Consider the following 5,428-nt stretch of genomic DNA (forward strand, 5'->3'; position numbering starts at 1 on the left):
TTATAAAATAATTATTAAATACATTACACAGTTACTAAATTTTAGTATTAAAATATTACAAAATAGTTATTAAATTTAGCAAGTTTTTATGATTTATTATAATATTACAATAAAATAATTATAATAATTTAATATATTTAATGATCATTTTATAATTTTTAAAAAATTAATGATCAAAATAATTATTTTATACATTTTAATGACATTTAGTATATTTTACTCTTTATTATGTTATCTTTACGACGTCGTCTGACATAACGTGTTCGGTAACACAATTATAAATCTTCTAGCGATGATTCGAAATTTACACAAAATTAATATTTCATAATATTATTTTATCATATCTTGCAGTGGTAATTAACAATCGCTTTTGTCGCTAATAATTCTTATTAGTCTTATAATTAATTGGTTATAGAGATCACTGGTTCGAGCATCAGCGATTGTTCGGGTGATTGAGCGTTCATTGTCAAATGATTAAGAATATTTAGAATATATATTACTTTGTAATCACTTTTAGTTTAATTAAAATATATATATAATGTATAAAATAAAATAACTAAAAGATAAAGAAGTGAGGAAAAAAAACAGTGCAACAACTGCGTAAATGTTTTTAGGATTGTGAAATTAAAAATAAATTAAAAAATGAACGTAAATTTATTTTTTAGAGAGAAATTATTAATATCACTTTATGTATTTTTATTTTATGTTTTGGTATTTTTATACTTCTCTAGCAATTTGAGTGAAAAAAACCTATATAAAATAATATTAACATGTAAAAGGATGATTTTGGAAATGTTTTGAAGTACATTGACAATTTGACATTCAAATAATATAGTTTTCAGACGGTAAAAGATGTTTGTAAAATAACTACCGCAAAATAAAAATATTAATATCGATATAAAAAATAATGATGAGAATAATAATAATAGAAGAAAATTGATATAATTTATTGTATTATGATAAAATTTTGCCTAAGAAATAATTTATATGTAGTATAATCTTAGAAGTAGACGTTGTAACATCCTCAATACCGGGTTAGTGACTAAATTGTAAAATTTTAGAATTGAGTGATAAAAGTAGAATAGTTGAATAGTTCAATGATTTATGTGAGATATTTCTTGAAAGTTGTTAGTAATTATTAAAAGAATTAAAGGGCAAAATGGTCATTTGACATGAAAGATTTTTATTTCCCTTATATGATAAGGGAAACACTCGTGGAATCCATTTTAATCAAATGAGTTTCCATACAATTCTTTCATCTTCTTCTTCTTCCTTTCTTCTTCTTCAACCGTGGAGCATACAAGCAAATGTGAGTTTCTTAATTAGTTGATTATTTTTTGAATTAAAGGTTGGGTTTTGATCCTTAGGTGATACTTAAGCTTAAGGAAAGCTTAAGTTGTCTTAAAATGAAAAGATGAAGAAGTTATGAAAGATTAAAGAAAATGTGTTTTAAGTGAATTTTTGGAAAAGAGTTGATAAGTTGAGTTTGAAACTAAATTTGACTTGTCATCAATCTAATTAAGAAGTTATAAGTATTAGAATTAAGTTTGGATAACTTGGAAAACTTGGTAAGATTCTTAGTTTTAAGAATCTAAATGATATATGGGAGATAATAAGATGTTGGAATGATAAAAGTTAGTTAAAAAGGTTGTAGTTGAGTTTAGTGGTATGAAAGGAGTTTTATATGAGGAAATTTAATGAAAAGTTATGGAATTTTTGGGTGAAATCAGTTTATAATTGACAGGTGCATCGGTACACTATAAATGGGCACCGATGTACTAAGACCAATTTTGAAGGTGCATCGATGCATTAAGGGGTGCATCGATGCATGGAAATTTGGGTACCGATGCATACATAGTGCATCGGTACACTCCTAAAGGAAAAGTTGAAGTTTGGTTTATTAAATTAGCCTAAGTTATTAATACCAAGTTATAAGGTTTAGGCTTCTGATAATCGTCTCGGAAATTATGTTTATTTAGATATTGAGCTTAAACAAGTTCCGGAACAATCAAAGAATTAGGATCGAATCAAAGCAAGGCTAAGGTGAGTGCAATTTAATTGTACTTATGTTATCGATCAAATATTGGCTTGCGATGAATCAGTGACGGAGTTATTATGGTAAGAAGTAATTTCTAAAATGTTATGTGATCTTTATGTGTGCATGAGTAAATGAAAATGTGTATAGGTGTTATATGTTATTATATGCGATATGTGATATTAAACTACATGAATATATGAAAAATATGATATCAACTATGTGAAATGCATGATATGTTATTGTATGTGCTATGTGATGTATATATGAATATATGTGAACAATATATGACATATGTATATGAACAAAGGAGAAATGATATAAGCCATATGAAACAACCTACGTGATTCCATGCAAAGTGATATGAACTATGTGACATATGAGTATGCAATACGTGATACATGTTATATGATAAGAGATAGACGGTTACACATACGTGTAGTATGTGACAGAAGAAAAGAAATATGTGATCATAAGAGCAATGATATGAACTGTTATAAATGATAATACCCATGTTATATGATACGAGAGCTATAGGTATAGTTGGCATGCCAAGAGTCGAGGGTCTACGCGGTCCTTCGGGACAAATTTCATATGCCACTCAGTGGGACTTATACTAGCTGTGGCGACAGCAATAGTGCACAACCTCAATGTACTCGAATACCTTAAGTTCTTAATAATGTACATGGGCTAATAAATAGATAATCCTGAATATAATGTATGTAATATATATATGATGTGTGATATGAATTGTATGAAATGATATATGTATGTTATGATTTATTGCATCTGTTATAAGAATGAGATATAAGATATATGATAAGAACATAAGAGATTATATGAACAAGAGATAAGAAATATGAATGATAATAGTGTATGAATATGATAGAAACATAAATGATGATAATGATTGTATATATATATATATATATATATGCATGTGTGCATTTTTGTTATATGAAATGTTCTATGGTTTATTATATGTTTTATATGCCTTACTAAGTCAACGACTTAGCGTGTGATTGTTTCACACGTAGGTTCCGAGAAGAGGAAAATTGATAAAAGTTATGCAAGACAGGTCAGTTTCTCCTTTCCAAAGATCATATCAGAAAAGAAGTTAATAGTATGTATTTTGTAATACTTATAGTGGTTGGCATGTAAATAAAGGTTTGGATATGATATGTTCTAATCGGTTTTGTAAAATCATATTATTGAGTTTTGTAAAGGTTTAAAAGTGTTTATGTAAATGGTAACTTTATACTAATGAAAGTTTAATTTTTATGAGTTTTATATAATTTGAGCTGAAGTTACTGTAGCAGTGCATCGCTACACTGTAGCAGTGCATCGATGCACAATTTATATTCGATGTTTTTGTGCATCGGTACACTGTATCACTGTTCATGGTACTGTTCATTATTGTTCATGGTATTGTTCATAAAGACGTATGTTTTTTTTAAAATTCTTATAATGAAACATAATTTCACAGTACATGATCGTATTTTCTTAATATAAGTACAAATGTTTTATTATTTTGTAAGAATATAGTTTTAAACAATCAATGTGACATCTCGGACTTGTATCCGGGTCGGGTACGGATTAGGGGTGTTACAGACGTTGTCTTAAAATTAACACAGTCTTTCAAACATTATAAACTCAAAGTGAGGAAATAAAACTCACTTAATATTAAACTTTTCGAAAATAGAAAAAAGAGAAATTGTAAAAAAATAAGTAATTTTTTGTATGTAAAATAATGAGTTAGAGTTTAGTATTTAAAAGGGTAAAAATAAGGGTAAATTAATAAATAAAATTGAAAGTGATTATCATAAAATCTCAATCGTTCCCAAAATATTCTTAAGATAGGAATAAAATTTAATTTAAAATATTATAAAATTTCTTTTATTTGCGTTATCCAATAATCTCCAATAATGCAAATAAATATATTTTAAAAAATGAAAAATAATAACAACAAAATTAGACACTCAAATATTTGAACATACATAGAACTAATACATGGTGAAATGAGAATTCGTTGGTGACCAAGTTTATTTTGTATATAAAGTATATTTTCACCTTTAGAATTATGAGAAAAAATTATTTTTGAGATATGTAATCATTTTTGTTATCTCTATAACTTTTGAGTTTTTTTTATTGTAGATATGATTTTATAGAGATGTTTGAGGAGTGTTTTTAGATATATCGAATTTTGAGATATATATCAGATTTTAGTATATAATAAATTACATATATTTATGCTATTTGTGATCTATATTTTTTAGTGGACTATGTATTTATCTCATTCGTTAAGGTAGGCAAAGTTGAAGCACGACAAATCCCATCTTTGTTTGTGATATATTTATTGTTGAATTACATTGATTATTTTTTGCTTATCAATTCCTAACGAACGGTATCAAATATATTATTCGAGTTAGTAGAGTTTTTGAAGAAATTTGTCATTGTAAATTTTATTAGCAATATTGGAGATATATAGGAGGAATTTTATTATAATAAATTTTCACTTGAAGGGTAAATAATTCTCAATCGAAGCAGTGATGTTTTAACGAATGTTACGTAAGAATTGAAGCCTTTGAAGACTGTGTTGATATTTCAACAAACATTTAACTTACATAAAAATTAAAATTGTTGAAGACTTAATGGACTTTTTCAAATGGAATCCGTGTTTAGAGAGAATACATATGGACTCAAGTTTTGATTGATAATTGAGTTGAATTTTATTAAATTTTAGTGATCAAAGATTACATGATGATTAATTTTATTTAGATAAGAAATCTTATGGGATAAAGATTCTTGGTGATCGAGTTTATTTTCTCTATAAATATAAAATATATATTAACTTTTAGAATGATGAGAAAATTATTATAAAGAGATGTAATTATATATTTATGATATGTGTACTTTTTGGGGTTGATTTTGTAAAATGTTGGAAGAATGTTTTTGGAATACAAGTTTTAGGATATATATCGGGTTTAAGATATATATTAAGTTTTAGGATACAACAAAATTCATGTATTTTATGTTTGTTGTGATTTTTACGTTCATTGTGTATTATATATTTATCTACCTTGTAGAGATAGATAATGTTAAATTATGTTAAATCTTATCTCTTATATGTGATATATTTTCTTTTAGTATATAAATCATTAACAAATTCAAATAAAAAATATATAAAAACTGAGTGTCTAAAAATTTAAAACATATAACTAAATTTAAATATAAAAAACGATGATGGAATCTTTCTTTTTATATATCTTTGATTCTGTTAATATTTGTAAAAGAATAATATCTACGGTCCACATCTCACATGTGGTTTTTAAAGTTAAAAACCAGGCCTCTCTCCTTTTCATTTCCTATTTTCATAATAAATATTCCCTCCTT

Source organism: Hibiscus syriacus, unplaced genomic scaffold (genome assembly GCF_006381635.1).
Source record: "Hibiscus syriacus cultivar Baekdansim isolate YM2019G1 unplaced genomic scaffold, ASM638163v2 tig00111621_pilon, whole genome shotgun sequence".
Classification (NCBI taxonomy): Eukaryota; Viridiplantae; Streptophyta; class Magnoliopsida; order Malvales; family Malvaceae; genus Hibiscus; species Hibiscus syriacus.